This window comes from Hyperolius riggenbachi, chromosome 6 (genome assembly GCF_040937935.1).
Source record: "Hyperolius riggenbachi isolate aHypRig1 chromosome 6, aHypRig1.pri, whole genome shotgun sequence".
Classification (NCBI taxonomy): domain Eukaryota; kingdom Metazoa; phylum Chordata; class Amphibia; order Anura; family Hyperoliidae; genus Hyperolius; species Hyperolius riggenbachi.
The window spans coordinates 227,027,520-227,054,218 of record NC_090651.1 but is presented as its reverse complement, the minus strand read 5'-3'; the positions used below and the strand labels follow the sequence as shown (position 1 = coordinate 227,054,218).

Genomic DNA, 26,699 nt, shown 5'->3' with positions numbered 1-26,699 from the left:
GGGGGGGCAGCTACCTACCTAATCTATCCTGGGGGGGCAGCTACCTAATCTATCCTGGGGGGCAGCTACCTAATCTATCCTGGGGGGCAGCTACCTAATCTAACCTATACTGGGGGCAGCTACCTAATCTAACCTATACTGGGGGGCACCTACCTAATCTAACCTATACTGGGGGGCACCTACCTAATCTAACTTTATACTGGGGGGCACCTACCTAATCTAACCTATACTGGGGGGCACCTACCTATCTAACCTATATTGGGGGGCAGCTACCTAATCTAACCTATACGGGGGGCAGCTTCCTAATCTAACCTATACTGGGGGGCACCTACCTCATCTAACCTTATACTGGGGGGCACCTACCTCATCTAACCTTATACTGGGGGGCACCTACCTCATCTAACCTATACTGGGGGGCAGCTACCTAATATAACCTATACTGGGGGGCACCTACCTATCTAACCTATACTGGGGGCACTTACTTATCTAACCTGTATTGGGGGCTCCTAGCTAGCCTATACAGGTGGCAACTATACTGGCTACCTATATTGGAGGCACCTACCTAACTAACCTATACTGGGGGCACCTACCTATCTAACCTATGCTGGCGGCGCCTGCCTATCTAACCTATACTGGGGGCAACTATACTGGCTACCTATGCTGGAGGCACCTACCTGGCTAACCTATACCGGGGGCAACTATACTGGCTTACCTATGCCTGGCTACCTATACTGGGGGGACCTATAGCTGGCTATAGGGATTCGGATATGTGTGTGCGTCGGGTGTTGCCGGGGGAGGGGGGCTGTTGTTGCCGGGGGGGCCACATCCAAATTCCGCATCGGGGCCCAGAGGTTTCTAGCTACGCCACTGGAATAGACTGTGTAGGTTTGGCTCTCATACTACATGGAAGGGGGTAAAATTGGTCTGTGAGCTTTCATTACCCACAGACTTTTATCTGATGTGTGTACCCACCTTTACAGTAAATACCTGGGTGGCGATGGGTTTCTTCAAAATCTAAATATCCAGTTGCAATTGGACAACCACCCAGTGTGAGTAGTATCGATTTATGTGAAGTATTCACAAAAGGTTCCTACACACACTACTACACTGCTGACAGAAGATAGGTTCCTCACCTGTTCTCTTGACGAAATGCGCGAACTACTGATGCCACTGTGTACCTGCTTAGGTTAGGCTGAACTCTTCGGCCCCGTTCAGACTATGCACGTTCCTAGCCGTTTTTACATAACGCGTACGGGCAGACTTTGCGCATAGAAACGGCTACTAATGTTTTGTAATGGCCTCGCTCACATGTATGTGTATGCGACGCATACGTTTCTCATCCGCATTGCTGCACACAGTTCTGTGCGTCACGCACAGAAACGGACGCAATGAAAGTCTATGGACGCGTATCAAAAACGCATACTATTGCGTTTTTTGCGTACGTTTCCCTCTGCGTTTCCCATAATTCTTTCCTGTTTTCTGTGTGAAAAACGCAATACCAAATGCATTCGAACGCAAGAAAAGCATGTGTTTTTCAACTTGCATTTTCTTTGCATTTCTATGCGTTCTGCAAACGCGCATAGTCTGAACAGGGCCTTAACCCAGCCTCCCTCATTGTAAGTCCATGGTTTATTACATGGTCCACAAGCATAGCACGAATTTCATTTGAAAGATTTTGTTGCCTTCTTTGTCCACATCTTATGCCTCCTCCAGGTCTTCCTCTCCCTCTTCGTCTCCATCTACCTCCACCTTGTTCTGTCTGGATGCTTCCTCCCATCCACACTCTCCCTCTTGCTCTGACACCATCCATTTTTGTTGAAGATAGGCATCTTGTTGCCTTTTTATAGTGTTTAAAAACCTGATTGGTGTGTGCATAATTATGCACTTGTGTGTTTGCACACCTGGTGACTGTGTTTAACCAATTGGCTCATTTGAGTGTTCATTTGAGAGCCTTTGCTTTGATATTGCAAGGAAGTGTCTATATGAATGATTTTTGAGTCAAATGTACACAAATTGTGTTTAGTGTTTTGAAAATCACTGTGTGTAGAGTTTTGCAAAAAGTGTGAAGCTGACAATGTGCTTACAGTTGTGCCTATTTGAGAATGTATTTTGCTCTTTGAGTGTTAGCTTCTGTAAATTGTGGGAAAGTTGTAATTTTAGTGTGTAAGCATTAAAAAAAAACTGTATTCAAACATATGATCATACACGTATTAACACGTACTAACAAATCATAACACAGAGTGTCCAACGGCGGGCTTTAAAATGCTTGCATAAATTCATCCATTACTTGGTGACATTATCTAACTCATAGGAACACAAAGAGTTAATTTAAATGTTTATCTGCAGCATAGGTCTTCTTTCCACTTAAAATGAGCCATTTAATACATGTTGATCACAAGTTCCAGCATCAGCACTGTATGAGTGAATGGCCCATTAGTGCTCTATGACTCTTTCCTTCCTATGAATATTACAGCTGCTCCAGCAGTGACTGTGAAATATTGTGGCAATTGCTGCGTATATAGACGTCTCGGTCTGCTCTTGGTGCATTGGACTATGAAATGAGTGCACACAGTGGCATATAGATGCAAGGGACACATAGGATTTTCTTGTTTTTAAAGATAAATGAACTAATGACATTTTTACTAAATCAATTCACAGTTGCTCCCTGATCTATGTCTTGGCAATTTAGCTAAGAAAATATTAAACTATTTGGCTGGCAGTTGTGTTTTTCAGTTATCAGAAGACGCCAAATACTGTTGCCTGGTGGTGACCAGCTTCCCCGAGTCTCTGTTTCAAACACTGCAGTGCCTAATATCATATGCAAAACATTAAAAGTAAATCTATAGCTTCAGCAGACCAGGTGAATGCTATACTGGGCACATCAGTGTAGACTGAAGAACACCCTAAAAGGAGGATGGAAGAGGGCACCGGCCGGAGAGGTGAGATTATGCTCCGCCTCTACTATACACCCTGCAACCCCCCTGTCATTGTGAACTGTACCTACCACAACTGCCTAATGAATCACATTAAGGAGGAAGACATGGTGGTCTCTACACACTTAAGAGCCATGGGCACTAGCCCAGTTTGCCCCTATGTAAGCACAGGACCAGCAAGCAGCAATAGCAGTTGGAAAATGTCTTTTCATGACCTCTTTGTAACTGCTTAGAAAGCAATCTATATATATTGTATTGCAATATGTGTGCCTGATATACAATGGTGCAGAGGGTTGTCTTTGAAGTGGAGATTAAAAGACCATGTGATATTTTTTATTGTGGTGCCATGTGGTGTTTTTTATTGTGTTGCCAAGGGATGGATGGGACAATTCAGTGTGTGGGGGCAGTCACAGCCAAGTTACCCTTTGGATAATGGGTATCCACCTCAAATTCCCCTTATCCACCCTATGTTACTGAATTCTGGTAATTCTACAATGCTCTTGAAGTCTGCCCCAACTTCCAGTTTCCAATGTGTTCCAAATTTTCAGTCACTGTGTCACACTACATATTCTAGCTTTGTAGAGTTCCCTGTAGTGTTATCCCAGCATTGTATCACTTTATACCTAATGACAGTCCTTGTAACAGTACTAGGACTGCTGAGAGGGACTAGGATCATTACTTGTGACTGCACTAACAGCGCGTCAATAAAATCACATAGACACACACTGCCAGGGACTTGGACTGTGTTGACAGAGATTGAAACTACATGTGACTGCACTGACAAAGACTGTGACCACAATATGATTGTACCAAGACTGTGACCACATTAACAAAAGCTGGGACAAGTAGAATCACACTAAAGTTGGTCATTAACAATACCATCGCTGCAGACCCAAACATGCGGTCCGTGCAGCGGAACGAACCAAACGGATCAGTTCAAACGGACCAATGTCAACGGATACGTTGGTTAGCATTGGATCCGCTCTTATCCGTTCTCATCCGTTCTTTTACGGTCCGTTAAACCGTCCGTTTTTTCAGCCGATGTGAACCGAGTCTTAGAGTGCTTTGGATTACAAGCATGTTTTGGAAGGAATTATGCCCGACAACCAATGTTCCTCTATACTTTTCATACATAGATTTGAACTAAGGTAACGTTTTTTAACAAAATTGGATTTCATCTTAAATGTATTCTTGCGATTTCTGAGAAAACAAATGTAAACAGATCAAAATGATAAATGAACAATACTTTTACTTTAACAGTAATGCTTGATTTATAAAATGGATAAGAACAATACAGATAAATGAATCAGTGAAATATGAAATGACATGCCAGTGGGTCTACATTACCCTGACTTTACTATATGCTGGGCTGCTGGCTTTATTACATTTTAGCCATGCTTCAGATAAGCTGCCCGGAACAATATGACAAAATAGAGGAAGAGGGCAGAGCATATCTTACACTGACAAAAGCTGCGAGCTGCGAGATGAGGTGAAAGCGATAAAATCTTATTACATCCAGGTAATTTTCCAAGCCAAAATTAATTGCTCTCACTCCTTATTTTGACTAGTTTTCAATCCCTGGGAGATTGTGAAAATTAGATTAGCCCATTCTCTCTCATTGGCTGCAGTGTGCATTAATATGACTGTTTTTATTAAACTAGCCACTGAACCGTGGGCAATATACTAAAAGCGTAATTGGCTGACTGCAAGTACCTTGGAATATCTATTGAACTCGTGGGAATAAAAGAGTGACAAACATAATATTTTAGCAGAAGCTTTCTGCATGAAAAATACACAGTTTAAATAGCTTTCTCCCAAATGTGATTTTGAGTCTGAGACAGGGCAGAGTTTTACATCTACAAAGCTCTTGTTCCTTGTGTAGATCACAGGACTTCTTTCTTTGTCACCGTTTTTTGGGGCATAACAGAGATGTTTTTTCATGCCGACTTTACACACATGTCCTCATATAATTGCTGTGGCATTACACTGCTCTGTTAAGGACAAGCGGAAGTGCTTTATCAGAGGAAGTCATCTTTTCAACAGAATATACAAATGTGTATGTTTTAAACATTGATATTGTAATACGAATTTGAAATAATTGGATTCTGGCAGAGTCATCTGCGGAGATACCCACAGAAGATTGTGCCGGCCATGAACAGCGATCAGAGAGTCTAAACTAATCCACACGCTACAGCATCAAACTGCTTATGGTATGGATTAACACGGAATCACTTTGTAAGGTGCATATTCACAGTCTGTGGGCTTCCTGTGCTCTGCTAACATAAGGACCAATAGCGTTGGGGCAGGAAAAAATGTGCAGGATGAGCGCTGTTAAAAATGACGCCACTGTAGGTGGCTAAAGTAAAATTTGCGATAGTGGCAATGAACTGTAATTATGGTGCTCGATAAATAGTGCCATAATTACATTTTGTTGGCCACCGTTACAGTTCATTGCTGCTAATCGCAACTTTTACTATTACCGCCTATGGCGGCAGGGGGTAGTTTAGGGAGTTAAGGTTGGGCGGGGGTTGGGTTAAGGTTAGGCACGGGGGTAGTGAAGTGTAGGCTTGGGGGTAGGTTAGGCACCAGGTGGGGTTGGTTAAGGGTTAGGCAGCATGGTGGAGTGGTTAAGGTTAGGCAGTACCAGGGGGTGTCTTAGGGTTAGGCACAGGTAGAGAGAGTGTTCTGTGTGAGAGGACGGTTAGGTCATAGTAAAATATCCATAAAGATTAACAATATTTTACTGTAGGAATTAAGAGGTAGAATATCGGTAGTTTTACAGATATTCTACTACCAGTAATTTCCGGCGCTATTCTTTTCCACGGAGCCATGGATTTTTGCAATAGGGCCCCATAGGCAAACGCAGGGGAAGATTACAGCTGCCCAGAATCCCCCCTCAGACCAGGGCTGGTGCAGTGTCTGGGGACAGGCACAAGTTGAGACACCAGAATATCTGCAGGTATCCTGCAGCTCAAAGCACTGCTTCCTTTCTTTCCCAGCTACAGTTGACTTTGGATGGAGCAGCAGTGTGTGTACAGAGCATGGAGCAGGTCTGGGTAACTAAACAGAGTCAGGTATAAGCACAGCCCTGTGCCCTGCTGTGTTAATGCTTCACTTTCCGCTTCATTACCAATGTCAGCTGTCCTTATTATTATCTGTATCCAAACTGCTCCTGAACTATCCCGTTGTCGACTGGGAGCAGATCGGACATTTAGGAAATAATTATCAAATCCTGTCACTCAGGCGGGAAATTGCATTATGTGTACCCAGCATGATGTCCTACCATATTATTATACTGTATTATGGGTGGCTGAGGGAGACCTTTCAGGAATCCCCCTTGAAAATCCTGGGTTTGCCCCTGGGCCCTCAGCACTGAATGTGTAATAGTCACAGTATACAGATTACCAAAACTGGCTCCTCGAAGACAGCTACTGTGTGACAGAGGTGTAAGCAGACGAAAATGAATACCTTGTTAATGATTACATCTATTCAAAGCCCATTTAGAGGTGATCATTGCCATTAAAGGATACCTTAGCACTAAAAAATATACCAACAATGATGCCTACTGTGTGTGGGGAGTAGTGCAGAGTCTTATTGCACCTCCCATGCCCTGGCATCAGTCTCCGTTTTCCTGAAAAGCGCCCTGTTCCTAAGTCCTGATCGGTGGTGTTGGTACCCTCTGACCCGGACATACTACTCTGCCCATGCACAGTCTGTCCACTTGGGCGCCTTGTGACCATGCTTCCTGCTGACCTCAAGTCCAGTGCGCATGACACCGGGCATGCCATCCCATGGGAGTGCACACATATTCCTGTGGACATACTGTGCATGTGTTGACCCCACCAACCAGGACTTCAGAACGGACCGCTTTGCAGGAAACCAGAGACTGGTGCCGGGGCAAGGGTGGTGTGGTAAGACACTGCGCCCCACACACACAGTAGGCATCATTTTTGGCATTTTTTTTATTGCTAAGGTATCCTTTAAAGCCTCAATAAAGCGCTAAAGGAGCGACTAGAGGACAGCTCCTAGTGGGCCCCTCAGGTCAAGGGGCCCTGCTTCAGTCGCAACCTCTGCATTCCCTATTGCTACTGCACTGCCAATGACTTTGATTGAATAGAGACTCTGCTTTTAAAGATTGTCAAGGATGCATGATCTATAACCTAGGTTCTCAACATGTGCTATGTGTAAGCCTGGGACACTGGGCTGGATTCAGGGGGAAACCGGAAGTGTACCGTAATTAAGTTTGCCATTTTAACTTACCTGGTGCTTCTTCCAGCCCCCTGTAAACCAGGAGCATAGCTAGAAATCATGGGGCCCCATAGCAAATTATTGCTCCCCCCCCCCAAAAAAAAATTGTAAGGCACCTTTGTGCCCCTTTCCATAGTAGCCTCCCCCCAAGTATAGGTAGCCTATAGTAGCCCCCCCAAGTATACGTAGCCACAAGGTTCACCCAGTAAAGGTAGCCACAAGGACCACCTAAGTAGAGATAGTCATAGGTCAAGTATAGGTTGCCAGAGAGCCCCCAATATAAGTAGCCAGAAGGCCCCTACCAATATAGGTATAATTCCCCCTCTCTATGATACATTATCGGGAGACTAAAGAAGTGAATTACTCACCTCTTCTAGCAGCCATCTGTACTCACCTCTGTCCCCATCTCTATGATTAGAGCCCCCTCTATCATCATGTAACATGACAGAAGAGGGCGCTGCAGTTATGGAGTCAGGGATGCAGGAGGGTGCAGAAGAGGTGAGCGATTCACTTCTTTACGCTCCCACTGCCGATACTCTGTAACTTGGGGGGATTCGCTGTGTGTTTCCAAGAGGCCTGCAGGGGACACCCATTTCACCACACACTGCGGGCCCCCAAGTGGCTACGAGTGCAAACCTTCATGTGCGTTACATTGTGTGCTAATAGCACGCTTTTGTAAATCAAGCCCCTTGAATTTTGTGGCAATTGGACAAAAAAGATTATACAGAATACTAGGCCTAAGGCCCGTTTAAAAAAACGACGCTAGGCAGTGGCCGCGCCCCCTTCCTCCCACAGAATATTGTTCAGTCTACCCACATCTACCCATTATGGAAATCTCAGTTTCCAGAGAAGTGGCCCTGTATATGTTCATCGTATTCATGCATTTTCCATCTACAGTTTTTTTGTAATCAGTTATACTCGGTTTTCAGTTTAAAGGTATTGTTGAAAAAGAAAAAAAAAGAAAGAAATAATTGGCCACGTTCAAGGACAGTCCAGATTTTACAATTCCAACTGCTGCATTCTCTAGCAGCAAAGTTCAGCAAATCAAAGAGAGATAGCACACGGCTGCTGGATGAAGAGGCATGGAACGCTGAAGCTCAGCCCCGCAACACTGAATAGATCTTCATGCCAGTTGCTTCTGACCTTTCTTTGTGATCTGCCAGCACATCATGGTATGCCTATTAAACTTGTCGTGTGCAGCCGCAAGCTGAAAGAGAGCTAATATAAATACAAGCAGTTTGTATGACATTCACTGACTTGTGTTCCATTCATGACGTTACTGTTATCACAGGTATTTACATTTTAAAGGTTTTATCATTAATATTATTTTGTATGCAAACATGGTCAACTTAAAGCAAACCTGAAGCGCTTTTTAAATAAAAAAAAAACAGATAGTTACCTATGGAAAGGGAAGGCACTGGGTCATTTTGAGCCTTCTCGTTCCTCTCATGGTCCCCTAGTTCAAGCGGTGTCTCTCTGTTCAAATCTCCTGCCGTGGAACGCTTTGGAAGTCTTCGGAGGCCCTAGTGCTGCCAAAGACACGCGGACTCCGAACTGTGCCTGTGCATGTGTGCATGAAGACATCCAAAGCCTCCCGCAGCGGAAGAGACCAGTCTTTGACCCATCACCCCAGTCTGAGACTGCTAACATGGGAGCCAGCGCTGGAATGGGGGGACCAGGAGAAGAATGGGAAGGCTCTATAGAACACAGAGACTTCCCTCTCCTTAGGTAAGTATCTGTTTTTTTTTATTTAAAAATCGCTTCAGTCTCACTTTAAAAGGCTCAGGGCTTGATTTACAAAGCGGTGCTAACCTACTTAGCACGTCTAAAGTCTTTAGACGTGCTAGCCAGGGTGCTAAGTAGGTTAGCACCAAATTTCTGAATCAGATCGCACGCTAAGTACCGCGCTAAGTCCCATAGGTTTTAATGGGCACTTCACGTGGAGTGCCCTGCACTCTGTGCAGTGCGCGCGTAAAGTTTTACGCGCCTAAAGTTTTGCGCGCAAAAAGCTTGTTTAGACGTGCTAAGGGGGTTTTCACAGGCGTGCTAACAGTTAGCACCGCTTTGTGAATCAAGCCCTTAATGTTCATGCAGCCAGTGGCGTAGCTTAGGAGCTGTGGGCCCCGATGCAAGTTTTACATTGGGGCCCCCCAAGCACTCTATACATAACAATTGATACGGCACACCAAAACCTGCCAATGGCAACTACAGTGTCAGAGGTGTAAGAAGGGAATGGGGAGCTGTTTGTTAATGATTACCACTATTTTAAGCATCTATAGAAGTGAATATTATGAGCACAGGACCAATAGACAGCTAATACTGAAGTTCAGGGAGGGCCCTTTGGGGCCCCTCTGGCCCAAGGGCCCCGATGCGGTCGCAACCTCTGCACCCCCTATTGCTACGCCCCTGCATGCAGCGCTACCATGTACTGTAACTGTGAAAAAAATTACAACTTTAAAAAACACAAGCAAATATACAAGCCCAAAAAAAACACAATGATCAAAAATAAAAGGACAAGCCCAGATTGATACAATCTTCATTACGAGCAAAACCACAGTCCTAGCCAGATTATATATGTGTGAGAAAACGCGGAAAAGCCGACGCGAGTACTCAGAGTAAGGCGGCTAATTCCGCGTCCAACATGGCATCCACTAGCCTGACGGAGCGTGGAGAAACCGCCGCATGCCCAGTGAACAAGGCGACGGATTCCGCGTCCGACGCGGCGGTTTGCACGCATGGGCCTACCACTAGCAGTATGGCTGAACGCAGGGAAACCGCCGCATGCTCTGATAGCGGTGCGGCTGGCCCCGCGTTCAAACCAGCAGATACATTACAACACATGTCTGGTGTGGCTGGGACTGATAGTCCACACAGGTTCAGAAGGACACGCGCGCGCGTTGAGAGGCAGAGCCTTTATGACAGTCAGAAGGGTGTCAGCTGATCCAGCCGATCAGCTGACAATTCTATCAGGTTTCATTGGTCCAGCACTAAGGGGAGGCGCCGGAGAGCGCTTGTGTATATATACTGGATGCTGGTCATGTGTCTGGCGTTGCGATCACTACGTGGTAGCACTCAGACCTTGTCAGTATCTGTGATATTTTCTGTGTTATTACTTCAGGCTAGTTCCAGGGTGTTGATGATCAAGGAACTCACACCCAAGACTAGGGAACTGTATTACCATTCTGTTATTACTTCAGACTAGTTCCAGGGTGTTGATGATCAAGGAACTCACACCCAAGACTAGGGAACTGTATTACCATTCTGTTATACTTCAGACTAGTTCCAGGGTGTTGATCAAGGAACTCACACCCAAGACTAGGGAACTGTATTATCACTCTGCTATATATCAGACTAGTTCCAGGGTGTTGATGATCACGGAGCTCACACCTAAGACTAGGTATTGTTATTATCTGTTATGACTTTCTGCTTTCCTGACCACTCTCTTGATCTCTGATTTGGTACTTTGCTATATCTGATACTCTGTTGCTGAACCCTGCTTGTCTCTAGATTCCGAATCTGTCTCCTGTCTCTGTATCTGATCTGTCTGTCTGTTGCCGACCTGGCCTGTCCGACCTCGAGAACTATCTTCCCTGTTTGGAGATAGTTCACAGACCTGTCAGTGACACTTCACCATTCGTGTCACTCACTCTCTGGTCCTTCCCACTCTCAGCCTGGCTCCGCCCCTTGGGGAGCATCAGACCATTGGAAGGAACCTGTTCTCTGAGCAGTATCTCTTATTGCCTGGCACCCTCTATACGGGTGCTTTCCTCAAAGTATTACTGTTGCACAAACACTCATATTACTCAGGTGTCCAGAGGTTAGAAATATATCTGATTATCGGTGATACTGCAGATCATCAATAATTGGGTATATATCTGTATTTTCGGTGATACTGCAGATCACCGGTGATCAGATCCTCTCTGTGTTACACCGATCGTTACAATATGGATGCGCTTGTGAATTTGTGCTGTCTGAGTGACTCTTCTCCTTCAAACTGTATTATTGCAGTCACTCAGTGCACCACATCAGCAATTCATGATTCCTCCACAAATAAAAGAATCTGTAAGGAATAGGATTCACCAAATTGGCTGGATTTACAACCCTGCCAGCAGAGTACCATAGATGGGGCAATAAATAGGCTCCCCCCACCTTCTCTGGATCCCAATTGAATGGAGACACTCTTCGCTAGGGATTAGCAGAAAGGGCGATTTCCGATTCTGCGGAAATTCGGAATTCCGTCAGAACGAAATTCCGTAACCGTTACATTCCGGTGGTATTGTTCCGGCGGTACAATTTCAGTAATCTCATTTGAAACCTCGTTTTTAAAACATCGTAGGCCATGAGACCTAGTGGCTGTTCCACCAGTCAATTTTTTTTTCTTTTTTTTGGAGCAGCAGGAGTTGTCGTAGGCCATGGGAGCTAGAGGTGGTTTCACGGCGGTCATCACAATTTTTGTTTGGAGCAGCAGGAGTTGTCGTAGGCCATGGGACCTAGAGGTGGTTCCACGGCGGTCATCACAATCTTTGTTTGGGAGCAGCAGGAGTTGTCGTAGGCCATGGGAGCTAGAGGTGGTTTCACGGCGGTCATCACAATTTTTGTTTGGGAGCAGCAGGAGTTGTCGTAAGCCATGGGACCTAGAGGTTTTTTCACGGCAGTCATTATAAATTTTTTTTAAAGCAGCAGGAGTAGTCGTTGGCCAAAAGCATAGGGTTAGTGATATTACGTCGGATTGCTGCTAAAACAGATTTTTTTAAATCTTAAAATGCAAAAATATGCAATGGTAGTGATAGGCAGCAAAATTTGAGCAAAGTTTGAAAAACAGCACATTGTAATTTAGCTAGTGAGAGGGGCCTTGTAATTGTCACTGATCCATGACTCGTTCATTTTTATGAACGTTAGTATGTCCACATTGTCTGTGGACAGACGGGCCCGTTGGTCGGTGACCACCCCACCTGCAGCACTAAATACTCGCTCCGAAAGAACACTGGCAGCGGGGCATGCCAGAACCTCCAGTGCATACTGAGCGAGTTAGGGCAGGTATCCAGTTGTTTTGTCCAACAGTCCATGGGGTCATCATTACTCTCCATATTGTCTGGAGCACTGGCCGACCACAAATAATCATTCACCACACGGGCCAGCTGCTGGCGGTTACCATTTTGTCCGCTGGTGGTGCTGCTGCTAGAAGGAGTATCTGACATTGGCTGATAAAATTCCTTCAACATACTCAGCGGGTTCACAGATTGGCTATTGGTGCTGCTGCTGGGAGTGGGACCATGAGACCTTTGCTGAGTATGATGAGGCTTGGTAGCTTGGGCCCGGGTTACAGGTGCAAGAAAACGCATCTTCTACCCAACGAAGAAGGGCATCCCGGATCTGGCTCATCCTGGCGTCTGCTTAGGAGGGTGGTATGAACTGCCGCATTTTCCCCTTGCACCGGGGATCTAAGATGGTGGCCACCCACATGTCGAGCCTTGATTTTAGAGTTTTAATCCGGGGGTCCTTAATCACTTCTTCCTGGCTGTCAGAACTGTCGTCATGCTCCAGCTCCACATCATCAGAAACTTCTTCCCAACCCTGGACAAAGGGCTCTTCCACTTCCACAAGCTCTGCCTCCTCATCCAGGACTTGAGCATGCTCACTCACTCCCCCTCTTGACTCGTCATCACCACTGTTCAGTAGGGCTAGGGCTTCCTCCCCCTGTTCGAGCAGTTTGTCAAGAGCCTTGTCCAGCATGAAGGCAAGAGGGAGCACTTCTGATATGCTGCAGTGTTCCTCACTGACCACTTTTGTTGCCTGCTCAAACCGCTCCAACACTTTGCACACCTGTCCAATCAGCTGCCACTGGTAATGTAGTCCATTGGCCCTGTTCTGGAGGAAGATGTCTGAGACAGGTATAGCCTGACCGCCATTCGCTGCTCCCACAATCTCTCCAGCATGTGGAGGGTGGAGTTCCACCGCGTCGGACAATCGAAAATAAGCCTGTGCTGCGGCAGGCTATGGCGGCGCTGCAGCAGTTTCAAGGTCACGGTGGCGGTTGCGGAGCGATGGATGTGGGCTGACACTTTTTGTGCTGAGGCCACAGTGTCCTTCAACCCATCAAAAGTGCGTAAACATTTCTGCACTACAAGGTTGAAGACGTTGGCCAAGCAAGGTAAGTGAGTGTAGTCACCTCGCGAAATGGCGGCCAGCATGTTGGCACCATTATCAGACACCACTACACCTGTGTACAGTTTTCGGGGGGTCAGCCACTGCCGAATCTGATCCTGTAAGGCTGCAAGGATTACAGATCCAGTTTGCCTGTTCTTGTCCATGGATTCCAGTTTCAGCACTGCTTGGCATCGATGGTGCTGCAGACCAGTGTAGGAGCGGGACCACTTGCTGGGAGGCTCAGCAACGGGGGACTGACCTTGGACAGAACAGGTAGCAGAGGGAAGTAGAACAGGCCTCCTCTTCAACCCACGTGGCGGCACCACCAGCTGAGATGCCCCAGATCTTGCACCCTCCTCAGCAGTACCATGTCGGGTGACCCATTGGGCTGTAAAAGTTAGATACTTTCCCTGCCCATGCCTGCTGCTCCAGCCATCCATAGTGAAGTGCACCTTGCCAGCGTGATCCATAGACCGGCTGACACACTCCACAATATGCTGGTGAAGGGCAGGGATAGCATTCCTGGCAAAATAATGGCGGCTGGGGATACGCCATTGTGGAGCAACACTGTTCATCAGTCTGCGGAAGGGGGCACAGGCCACAAACTGGTAGGGCAGCAGCTGTTGGCCCAACAGCCTTGCCAGGAGCACATTATTGTTCACAACAAATGGATCAGTTGCAGGGAGCATCCGCTTCCTCTGAAAACACTTCTGGCACAGAGGCCTGACGCTGGAACACTGGTGACTCAGAGGAAACCAACAAGGGTGATGATGAGGTGCTTGCCGAGGTCTGGAGTCCTCTTCCAGCCTGGCATGCAGAGGGATTTGAACTGGAATGGGACTGAGCAGGTTGGATTGGGACAGGACGAGTAGAAAGAGAAGAGGAGGGGCCTATTGCTGCTGCTTTTCCTTTACCCATCTTATTGTAATTTTTTACATATTCGAACTCCGTCTGTGGTGGTTGCGCAGATGGCTTATCAGCCCTGAAGTGCCGAACCCGGTGCCCAATTTGCCTCTGCTCACCGATTTACAGCACACAGAACAGACTGCCCTGGATTCATCCTCTTCCAGAACAGTAAAATAATTCCATGCAGGGACGTGCGTGCACGTGGGGCAGTGGTGCAAGTGGTGTAACCTGTTCTAGCACGTCCATGCTGAGCATTGGACTGGTGGGTACTGACAGATGGGAAAGTACTTGCAGGCTGCTGGCCAACCGTCTGCTCTGTTTCTCCATGCTGCTCACGCCTGCTAGTGCCTAACCCACCAGATGGCGACCACGTTGGATCAGCCGCCTCATCATCCAAAATGTCATCCAGTTCAACCAAAGCACTGGAACCCATAAGTGACTCTTTTGGGCCCTCCACCTGGCCACCAAACACCTCTGTAGTTGACTGGTGGTGATGTTGACTGATGACACTGGATGAAGAAAACACAAGGGCCATTTCTGTCACCACAGAACCCACCACTTCTTGGGAGCTTGGTCCCATGGTCTCCTCCAATGCCTCCTCCCAATCCTTCTGCACATCTCTCTCATCACGTAGGTGTGCTTTACTTCTGGAGGAGAGTACTGGGAGGAAGCAACCTCATCAAGAGAAGCAGCTGCGGTCGGGTTCTGGTCATGAGGAACCTGGCGCACACTAGTGGTGCTGCTGCAACTAACTTCAAGTCCCTCAGACTGGGTAGAGGGTTCCTGATCTAAATAATCGACAACTCTCTTCGCCTGCTGCTATGTCAAAATTTTCCTGCGTGCGAACACAGAGAAGAGATCTCTGACCAAGGGGAAGCGCTTCCTGCTGCTGCTGCCACCCTCAACCTGATCACGTACTTGACGTGATCCACCAACACCACCATCACTCCATTTTCTTTTAGGAGTGGAAGGAAATTGCTGCTGCTCTCGCTCCACTGTTTTGGGGCCACAAACTTTATTGGAGAAGGGGTATGAGCGACAGAACGGATAACAAAGTAAGGGGGTGAAATAAAGAAAATAAATCAAAAAAACAAAATAAAGAAAACAAAAAAAACAAAAAATGAACTTAGAAAAAAAAAAAAAAACTTGCACTACACTCAACTAAGCAATCACCTAACTCACTCTCACTCTAAACACTAAAGCTGGCCATACACTGGCCCGATTTGCCGCCGTTTCGACAGCAGATTCGATCACTGGGATCGAATCTGCTGCCAATCGTTCGCGCTACACGCCGAATTTCGATCCATTTCGTCCGATCCCGTCGATCGCTCCGTGCGGAAAATTACTGTCGATCGCCCGCGGGTAGGGAGTGTGTCGCTAGCGGCGTTCGAGTGCCCGACGACCGACGCAATAGAGAGGCAATACATTACCTGTCCGCCGGCGCGACTGCCCCCGCTGTCACCGCTGCTTCTTCTCCGCTCTGGTCTCCGGCATGCTTCAGTTCCTCCTGCCCGGCAGGAAGTTTAAACAGTAGAGGGCGCTCTACTGTTTAAATTTCCTGCCGGGCAGGAAGAAGTAAAGCATGCCGGGGCCGGAGACCAGAGCGGAGGCGGAGCAGCGGTGACCGGGGGCAGTCACGCCGGTGGAGCAGGTAATGTATGCGGCGGGGGAGGGGAGCGGCGGCAGCAGCACCACCACCACAACAGATTGTGAACGGTTTCAGGCTGAAATCGGTTCACAATCTGTTTGCAGTAAAGGTAGCCATACGATCCCTCTCTGATCAGATCGATCAGAGAGGGATCTATCTGTTGGTCGAATATGATGGCAAATCGACCAGTGTATGGCTACCTTAAGCCTGCGGCCTGGCTGGCTCTGTCTAACCCTCTCTCCACACAGCAACTACTAACACACTACACTACAATCCATCTCTAAAACTAACAATCTGTCTGTCACTCTCTCACAAATACACCTAGCTAGCTAGCTACTACTAATATAGCTCACAGCAATCTAATTCACTCACACAGTCTTTAACTACCTAAAGACCGCCCCACGCCAACGGGCGTGGACACGGCGGCAGCCCCAGGACCGCCTAACGCCAATTGGCGTCAGGTCCTGGAGCCGGCTACTGAAGGAGATCACGCGCAGGCTGCGCGCGCATCTCCTTCTCAGGGGGCGGAGCTCCACCTCGCCTTCTATTTACTTGTACAGCATTGCGATCGGCAGCAGTGCTGTACTGGGGTCAGCCGTGTGACATGGCTGTCCCCTCCATAGGCTGGACAGCTGAAGCGTATGACAGCTGATCACCCTGATTGGCTGGCGGTGGGAGGGAGGGAGGGAGCAGGGGAAAAGAAATTTTAAAAAAGGCTATTTTTATTTTAAAAAATAGGAAGTAAATATTTATATAAAAAAATACACAAATGTGAAGCGATCAGACCCCACCAACAGAGCTCCAGACCCCACCAACAGAGAGCTCTGTTGGTGGGGGGAAAAGGTGGGGGGATCACTCGTGTGCCGTGTTGTGCGGTCCTGCAGCTTGGCCTTAAAGCTGCAGTGGCCAATTAGGGAAAAAACAGGCTGGTCTTTAGGGGGGTTTAACACTGCGGTCCTCAAGTGGTTAAAAAGACTTTTGGTTTATATACAGTCTTTAAAAAGACTATTGTTTTATGTTGAAACAACTAATATGGGTCTGTCTCTCCTCTCTCTCCAACTCGGAAGCAGCAGATTTGGGCGCATGAGACAAGTGGACAAAAAGGGTGCCCCATTCACTTCCATTATAAATATCGTTTAATGGGCGCCGAACAGGGAAAAAAGGGCGCCGGAGATTATTAACGTTTTACAAACGGCGCCCGGAGATTTTTAATGTCTTATAACTGTGCTTGTGGTGATTTACGTTTAGAAAATGCACCCGTGACGAATAACGTTTATAAAAATACTAAACATATTTATCCTATTTAATTAAAACATTATTTAACATTTTAACCCTTACTGTTTGTAAAACATTATTATTCACAAAATAAAGCGATCAGTATGTTACGTAAATTGCAATATATTTTTTACAATTATTATTATTATTATTATTTTGTATTTATATAGCGCCGACATATTACGCAGCGCTGTACAGTGTATATATATATCTTGTCACTAACTGTCCCTCAAAGGAGCTCACAATCTAATCCCTACCATTGCCATATGTCTATATTATGTAGTGTAAGTACTGTAGTCTAGGGCCAATTTTTTAGGGGGAGCCAATTAACTTATGTGTATGTTTTTGGAATGTGGGAGGAAACCGGAGTGCCCGGAGGAAACCCACGCAGACACGGAGAGAACATACAAACTCTTTGCAGATAGTGCCCTGGCTGGGATTCGAACCAGGGACCCAGCGCTGCAAGGCGAGAGAGCTAACCACTACGCCACCGTGCTGCCCGTTACGCCACCTCTGCCTGTGCTACTGCAACACCCTCATGTCAAGCCTCTGAACCACATTGCTTACAATGCATCATAAACACAGCAGTCAGACTCATCTACTCCTGCCACCACTCCATTTTCATGACTCACTTATGCAAATGTCTTCACTCGCTCCCAATTCACGTCAGAATCAGCTTCAATATCCTATGCCTGACCTGCAAATTTATACATAAGTCCTGCCCAACCTACATCTCTGACCTGGTCCGCAGATACACAACCACCCGCCCACTGTGCTCCCCCAATGACCTCCTCCTAACCACACTAAACATCTCCCATCCCCATGCACGACTACAGGACTTCACTAGAGCCGCCCCCATCCTGTGGAACTATTTACCACTACCACTATTTACCACTACCCATCAGGCTTGCCGCCTCCTTCAGCACCTTCAAACAAGCTCTTAAAACTCACCTCTTCGAGAAGGCCTACCCTTCCTTGCCTCTCTTTCTCAAAATTTTGAGTTTTAAGATTTTTGTTACATTTCCATGCATGTTATCTGCTTTTTATTAATTCACGTGAACATTTTTTTTTACAGAAAACCTTTGCTCTCTTTTGTTTATCAATTTTTTCAGAATAAAGCGGGGCATGACTTAGACTGTAGAATGTGTTGTGGGGCAGATTTCAAGGCTTTGGAGATGTAAATACAACCTTGCCTGTGCAGCCTTACAATAAGTATTCTGACTATTGACCTAATCTATTTATCAGATAATTGATAGGTTTTTTTTATTGCTACCATGCGTTAATCTATAAATATATGACTATGATTGTTCTTAAATGAGGTTACTGTTACCAATACAAGGAAAACACCACTGCATGATTACATGAAAATATTTACTTTGCTGCAAGCAATCTGTTACAAAACACAGACTTTAATCTCGGATGCCTGGCTGCAGAGGACATGCCCTCATTATCAATGTAAAATGGACCCAAACAAAAAGTCCTCATGCATAGCCGTGTCAAAAGGCAGCACTTCTGAAAGTATAATGACTTAAAGCAAACCTGAACTAAATATTAAAAGTCAAAATATACACACGCCATACTGTAATCTACTTATCGATCTCTTTCTCCTCTCCTGTGCCCTGTTTGTCCACTGTGATCAATGAGATTCTCCATCCTCCATTTTGAAAATCAGCATTACCCCATAACAGCTTCCTGGTCAGCCCACTGTTAAACTGTAATATCACCCATTTGAGCCATAGGAAAACATGGACAATACTTTGCTCATCAGTTGTCCTTTCATTTATAACTGTCAGCAACTGATATATTTCAGTTCTGGCAACATCTTGTCAGAACTGGAATGAAAGAAAGAAGAAAATGGTAAGCTTCTGAGAGGAACTAACAGAGAAGTAAGTATGTAATCATCATTTGCAGGTATATAATGTGTTTATTTGAAATAGTCTTACTCGGTTCAGGTCTGCAATTCCCTCCTCCCTTCCTCAGGAGCAGTTGAAAAAGTCATGGCCAAAAATGGGCGCAATTGTTATTTATCGATATATGTTGGCACAATTGTTATTTATCGTAATATAGAAAGCCATTGCGCTATTTAGCGGGTGGCTGCAATCAAATTGAAAATTATTGTATTATTGTTAGCGGGATCAGGGGTTGTTAAGGTTAGGCACCACCAGGGGGGTCTTAGGGTTAGGCACCACCAGGGGGGTCTTAGGGTTAGGCACCACCAGGGGGGTCTTAGGGTTAGGCACCACCAGGGGGACATTAGGGTTAGGCACTGCCGGGGTGGTTTTAGGGTTAGGCACCACCGGGGGGGTGTCTTAGGGTTTAGCACCTCCAGGGTGGTTTTAGGGTTAGGCACCACCAGGGGGATTTTAGGGTTAAGCACCACCACGGGGGGTCTTAGGGTTAGGTACCACCAGGGGAGGGTTCTGTGTGAGAGTAGGGAGAGGTTAGGTTATAGGTAGGTTCAACATTATCAGCAAATTTACCAATAATGTAATACCGCAATTAAATTATTTACTGTTTTTGATACCGTTTTTGTTATTTAACATTGCGCTTAAATTGTTTTTTTTTACCAATATTGCTAGTAATATTGTTACCAAAATTAGCTTGCCACTATTTCAAATGTATGCCCATCCTCTGCCTCTCCTTCTCACTCTTTGCTACTTTTTTTTCAGCATTTCCATAAACCTTCCAGCAAGCTCTAATTTATGTTCCCTGCCAAACTCAGGAGTCAGTTTTTAGGGTAATATGAAACTTAGAAGGAGAGCTCAGAGTCAAATATCATTCCCAGACAGAGTGCAATAGGCGTTGAGCTACTCAAGTGTTATCCTATTTAATTAAAACATTATTTAACATTTTAACCCTTACTGTTTGTAAAACATTATTATTCACAAAATAAAGCGATCAGTATGTTACGTAAATTGCAATATATTTTTTACAATTATTATTATTATTATTATTTTGTATTTATATAGCGCCGACATATTACGCAGCGCTGTACAGTGTATATATATATCTTGTCACTAACTGTCCCTCAAAGGAGCTCACAATCTAATCCCTACCATTGCCATATGTCTATATTATGTAGTGTAAGTACTGTAGTCTAGGGCCAATTTTTAGAGGTAGCCAATTAACTTATCTATATGTTTTTGGAATGTGGGAGGAAACCGGAGTGCCCGGAGGAAACCCACGCAGACACGGAGAGAACATACAAACTCTTTGCAGATAGTGCCCTGGCTGGGATTCGAACCAGGGACCCAGCGCTGCAAGGCGAGAGAGCTAACCACTACGCCACCGTGCTGCCCACAATCACTATTTGTAAAACATTTCTAAAACATTATTATCCACCCAAAAAAATTATTTAATTTTTTTATTTAAATTTTTTATTTATTAATGTTTGTAAAACATTATTATCCATAGGGGGTCTTAGGTTTAGGCACAATCAGGGGGGTGGTTAGGGTTAGGCACCACCAGGGGGGTCTTAGGTTTAGGCACCACCAGGGGGGTCTTAGGTTTAGGCACCACCAGGGGGTCTTAGGTTTAGGCACCCCCAGGGGGGTCTTAGGTTTAGGCACCACCAGGGGGGTCTTAGGTTTAGGGACCACCAGGGGGTCTAGGGGTTAGGGATAGGTACAGGGAGAGTTCTGTGTGAGAGTAGGGTTAGGTATAGTTTTAGTACAATTTTAATAATACTAATCAACAGTTATTATGAATGTACTTATATTAATATCATTGTTATAAACAATATTTTCACATTTTATTATAATAATAAACGATAAATCAAGATTATTCATAACAATATATAATTATAATGTTTAAACAAATAATACTGTTTTTTTAACAAACGTAATTATAAGTTTCAGTTTAGAAACAGGGAAGATTAACGTTTTAAGAATTGCCGATTTCATACACATTATTTAATGATTTATAAATTCTTAAAACACTATTTGTAAATGAAATTCTACACAATATTTTTTATAAACGATAATACTGCTTATCGTTTACACCACGTGCCCTTTTTTCCCGACGCGCTTTTTTGATGTACGCCTCCAACACCAGACTGAAACCCACAAGCTTCGTGACTGCACACCTCTCTTATATACAAAATAGGTGAGATAGCTGATGATAGGTAGCTAGGGAGCTGGTTGCTAACGTAGGATTGGTTGGTTTTTGTTAAGACTCTTATTGGTGCAGAAATTCCGATTTTCATGCAGAAATCCTGTTGTTTTCACTTTTAAGCTTCTGTCTAGGGTCTTCCTTCTGATTGGCTGAAAAAATCCGCATTCCGACGGAATTCCGAATAGCAATTCTGGAATTACCGTTTAGCGCTACAGCAATTCCGTTCCGATGCGACGGAACGGAAATGCCCATTTCCGATCGGAATCGCGGAAATCTGAATTCCGCGGAATTCGGTGAGCATCCCTACTCTTCGCCCTTAAATAAGTAGTTGGTTATCTCCAGGCTAAATATATGTAGCCATTGATCATAGTATCAAGAGTGTGTCACTTTCCCAAATCACTTCTAGAGATCTTTTCAAATTGTCCAGGATGAACAGTTCGGCAGCGTACAGTCATGGGCAGCCTGGCTCTGTACTACTTCCGGGTCGCTAGGTTCCTCAGTAGCAAGAAGCTGCTGGCCCGGTATTGCGCGTCCTTGATCACGTGGCTGTGGCTGGGCATGCTCTGTGCATGAGTGTGATGTCACGACATGTTAACATGCCTTATCAGGGTTAACGTGCCTTTTTAGAGTTGTTTTTTAGAGTCACTTGACAGGAAACTTGACAGGCAGTCTATTGGGCCAATCAAAGTGCGGGGATAATATAGTTTAAAATGATTGGACCTGCAGGGGCTCAGGGCAGGATGAGTGGAGCTCTCATCATTGCCAATTAGCAGGCATAAGTTCGTAAGCTCGCTATGCTACTCTGATAAGGCACGCTAACTCTGTTAAAGTGGATCCGAGATGAACTTTTACGCATTGCATAATTGTGTTCCTTTCCTATTGTTTATAGGGCATTCCTCAAGCCAAATACTTTTTTTGTTTTTGTTTTAATACTCTAATTCCCTATAAACTAAACAAGCCTCGCCCACAGCTTTTCAGAGAGCCTTGGCATTTTCAGACAGTAGCAAGGGCTCATGGGAGCTCAGTCTGGGCAGGAGGTGGGGGAGGTATTATTAGCCAGAGATTTCAGAGGCAGAGGGGAGGAGGAGGGAGGATTAGGTTTTTTTTCATAGGCTGAGTGCTGAAGATGCAGATAAGCTTGCCTGTGTGTAATGTTTACAAACAACATGGCTGCTGTCATTGTATCACAGGAAGAAATAATCATATTCTATTGAAGCTGTACGCAGACAGATTTGCTGTGTGAACTATCTAAACTTTAGATAAGATATATAGACAAGTTACTTGTTATAGTTAGTTTTTCATCTCGGAACCGCTTTAAGGCACACTAACTCTGATTAGGCACGTTGACTCTGATAAGGTATGTTAACTCTGACAGGGCACGCTATTTGTTACAGTGAATCAACCCCATGGTGTGGGGCAATTTGCCTGCAGCAGGACAATTGCACCACACCTTTTCCCTGTGAACATTAGCCTGTGGCAGAGTGTGCCGACAGGGTAATATGCATAGCTCCGCCTCCCAAACAGTGAGGTGCGCCCTGCTGGACTGGAAGTACGTCACTGTTTTGGCTGATCGGCCACAGACTCCAATGAAAATGCCTGCCCAGCAGAGTCTGTACCGCCTCTGCATTCTTGTGACCACTTCAGTCGCAATACGTCACACAAACGGGTAGTTCAAGAGGGAGGTGGGGTAGTGGATATACCCCAGGTGCGATCAGGCCACCCGCTTGCTGCTAGGCTGCTCCCAAGTACCACTGAAGAAATACAAAAGAAAGAGAAGGGGCGCTCTCAGCTCTCAAGTTGTAACACGGAATAAGACTCCAGGACAGGTCTCACCTGTTTAATGTTTGGCCAGTACAGTACAGTACTGTTTAATGTTTGGCCCGGGGACCGGGCTCTCCAAGTCCGATAGGGCGGATGTGACGTCACTGTCTCCTGCGTGTTTCCTGGATGGTAACCATAGGAACCAGGGCTCGCTTTCTAAACACTATCACAATGAGCGGCACCTGTACGCTAGGGAATGGGGGTGAATGGGAGTAGTAAAAGAGCCACAATGGGGCTCAATCAGGCTAAAAGGTTTTATTAAAATTGACAACGCGTTTCACGGAGGATCAACCTCCGCTTTTTCAAGTCTTACATACTTAATACAAAAGAGTTCATTTTATACAGACATCATGAAATTCCAGCCAATCGGGACTGTGTGGGGCGTGGCTTAGGAACCATAATGTTGGTAGTACTATGAGCAAGTCGTAATGCTCCTAATAGATAGGACCTTCTGTACAGATCCTGCGCAGAAAAGTGTATCAATATGAAAAATGTGTCAGCCTAAAGAACTTTGGAACCATGGCCTCTGGCTGTATAGGGCCATGTAGCAGTTCATGCACCTAAAGTGCGTTTAAACCAATATATGAATACCCATATGCTCTCACACAGAGCCCATTAGCTTACAATACATATACATCTCATGCAGATCTATTAATAAATTCAAACGGGTAGTGTGTCATGTCTCACCCAGACTAAAGGCCACTAAAGTGGGGGAGCGTACTGTGACACAATGCGATGCTCTAAGTGGGAAAGTAGCCTCACCCATACTTAAAGGGCCCTTTTGCACTGTTACTTGTGATTGCAAACGCAATTGCGCTGCAATCGGACAAGCAATAATTTCCACTAGGTGCCATTGCACCATATAATCACTGGGAGCAGAGCGTGATCGTGGTGAGAATCACACAAGCCATCAATTGTGTGTGGGGAAAAAAACAATCTGCACTAGTGGGAAATTAGCACTATGATTTACATGTAAATTGCGTTGCTCTAGCAATCAGCAAAATGGCTGTGATCCACTTTTTGAAGTGGTAAAGGGCCCTAATAGCTTATCTGCCTATCTGTTTTACTTGTACTATTGTCTGCTTCAAGTTTACCATAGCAATTGTTTGTATGTTCCTGTTCTGTTATATCAGATAAGGGGCATGGCTTACTGTCCCACCCTCATTAACATAACCCCCCCTTAACTCATTGCAGACTGTTTCTCATTGAAGAGTGTTTACTCCGAGGTGTTCGCACCGAGACGAAGACTTCACCAATATAAACATCAACCTAACCTCCGCAGCCTTTACCCCGCAAGCTGCAAAGTGCATTAAACAGTTCCTGAAAATCAGGCAATATATCTACGCCCAACAAGAGGACTGGACCCGTTCGAGGGGCGTAGATATACATACCTCGCCGTGTCACCAGTTTGCCTGCTCCTGTGCGCGCTCCCGCATATGTTCTCATTGCCGCCCGCTAGTAGACAGATCAGTGAATGAGAAGGCAGTTCCCATTCACAGATCTACCGTAAGTGCCTGTGATCAATGATACAGGCCACATAGGAGTGGCCCAGGATCAACACCAAATGAGGAGCGGGGTCTGCAACATAACCACCATTCCCTAACATACAAACATCCTCAGCCATCATGAATAAATGGGGGGGGGGGCTGAAAAAAGGGGGATCAGAAGAGCAAACTGTAACCAAATCACCAATAAAAAAGCAAAATATAGGCTAAGACACACTGCAACCGCTATACAAGCAAACCAGGCAAACACCACACAATCATTTGTAAGTTAAATGCAGCCTCACGTATAGGAGAAACCTAGAGGACTCCCAACGGCCAATCTTTTTGATTGCCTCGTTGCTGAGGCCCCACTTGCCAGCATCTGTGGAAGCCCCTATCCTGAATGAATTTGAAGCATAGTCTTTGGGAGCGACCCCCAACCTGCCCAAACCTTTTAAAAAACGTCTATAAATTGATACTTTGAAAGAGAGGGCCCATCCGCATGGCAAAGGAATGGGACCCTTTTTTTTTACAACACACCTTAGCAAAACTCTCCACCTGGGTCACCGGGCAAGCTGCCTGGAATTGGGAATAGCGTGATAGAAAGACCTTTTCCTAGGTGGTCAGTTTTTGACCTTTGTAAATACACATGCACCACCTGGACATTCCCCGCCAGCAGGCCACCCGCCACAGATTTACTAGCACTGACCAGTTCCCCAATATAGAAGGCCCAAAAAAAACACTAGCACTGATGTCAGTCCAGACATGGATGCAAGCTGTTCCTGCACCCTACACTCACCACCAAATGCAGCCATGTCTCAGATGCGCTGCACAAGCAACTCCAAACCTACCATCCACAAGGTAACCATAAGGCCTAAAATACAAGGGAGCAGAGTGAAGGCTTGCTGGTTTCACTCCACCAGGAACTTCCTTATTCCCTGCCCAACTCCTCTGCTTTCTTTTATCCTTTCACTCCCAACTCCTGGCCAATCAAACTGCCCAGCCCAGGAAAAACGTCTTCCTGTCTCTTAACACTTAACCCTATCCTCCCTGCTACACGCAGCCAGCCCTATCATGAGGGGCCCTCCCTATTCTGCTTTTACTCCCCAGTGCAGGCCCTGCTGTATTATTGCTAAATCGTTTTTTACCAAAACAATGCCGGGCTCGGCCCCTGTCGTACTTGCCGAGTAAAACCTGATTCTGATCAATCCGTGAGTTTATTTCTCTGAAGCAGCTGTTTGCTATCCGAGCAAATGAACTTGGTTTGCATATTTATGCGTATGTCCTGCTTTGAAACAGAATAAACTGAATTTTCTCCTTTACTCTCTTTTAGTAAATTTGTGCTCCATTTCTTCTCTTTTTGTCTCCCTTGTTCTGCATGCAATCACTTAACATGGAATACCAGTGCACAGAAGTCACAATGCTCGCGCCTCTCTGCTTATACATCGCCCACAGTCATTTTATGCCTTTTCAGTGGTTTGTGCTTTCTTTCTTCCTCACCCCCACACCAAGCAATTACACGGAATAAGGTTGCCTTCTGTCGCTGTAGCGCAAGCGTTGCCGTAATTTAATGCTTGCAGCGAGCTCAGATGAAAACAATGTAATTTAGTAATGGCGTGACACGCCGCAGCAGGAGGCTCTTGATTGGCTGGGAAGGAACTAGGCGAGGAAACTCTCGCTCCCTGGACTGTGGTTAAGCTCCCAGTGCATATTTAGTTGCAAAAATAATATCTGAGCAAATTTAATAAGCCTGATCATCAAATATTTATTTCATTTTGCTGCCTTAGATAATCCAGTCATGCTGAAATCAACAGAATCTTCAGCCAGTTTAATGAGCTTGTTGCTAAGCAGGGTCCTCATCAGTTTACCTTATAATTTATTACTAGGCTATTGTGTCAATAGTGGATTGTGTCACCTGTTACGAGATTTAAAGCCCAATGTCATGCACAAACGCTTCCCTATCCCCATGTAAGCAGAAATAGTACAGATTGTTTTTATATCTGTAGAAGCTCTCCGCTGAGCTGACAACTTCCAAATCACTATTAAAGTACCTGGTCCGGAGCCCATTGCCTTTCGTTTCCTGCAGAGCAGGCTTCCAGAGCTTCAGGCTGACATTTTCTCAGA

General features: G+C 45.6%; 2 long non-coding RNA genes across 2 annotated transcripts in view; one reads left to right on the top strand and one right to left on the bottom strand.

Moving 5' to 3' along the window:
• LOC137521360 (uncharacterized) overlaps positions 1 to 26,699 on the bottom strand; it is a 284,522-nt gene that overhangs the window by 8,236 nt on the left and 249,587 nt on the right. The window lies entirely within an intron of this gene.
• LOC137521361 (uncharacterized) lies at positions 2,746 to 8,437 on the top strand. Its single transcript, XR_011022109.1, has 2 exons — positions 2,746 to 2,939; positions 8,111 to 8,437. It is a non-coding gene; the product is annotated as an uncharacterized lncRNA (long non-coding RNA).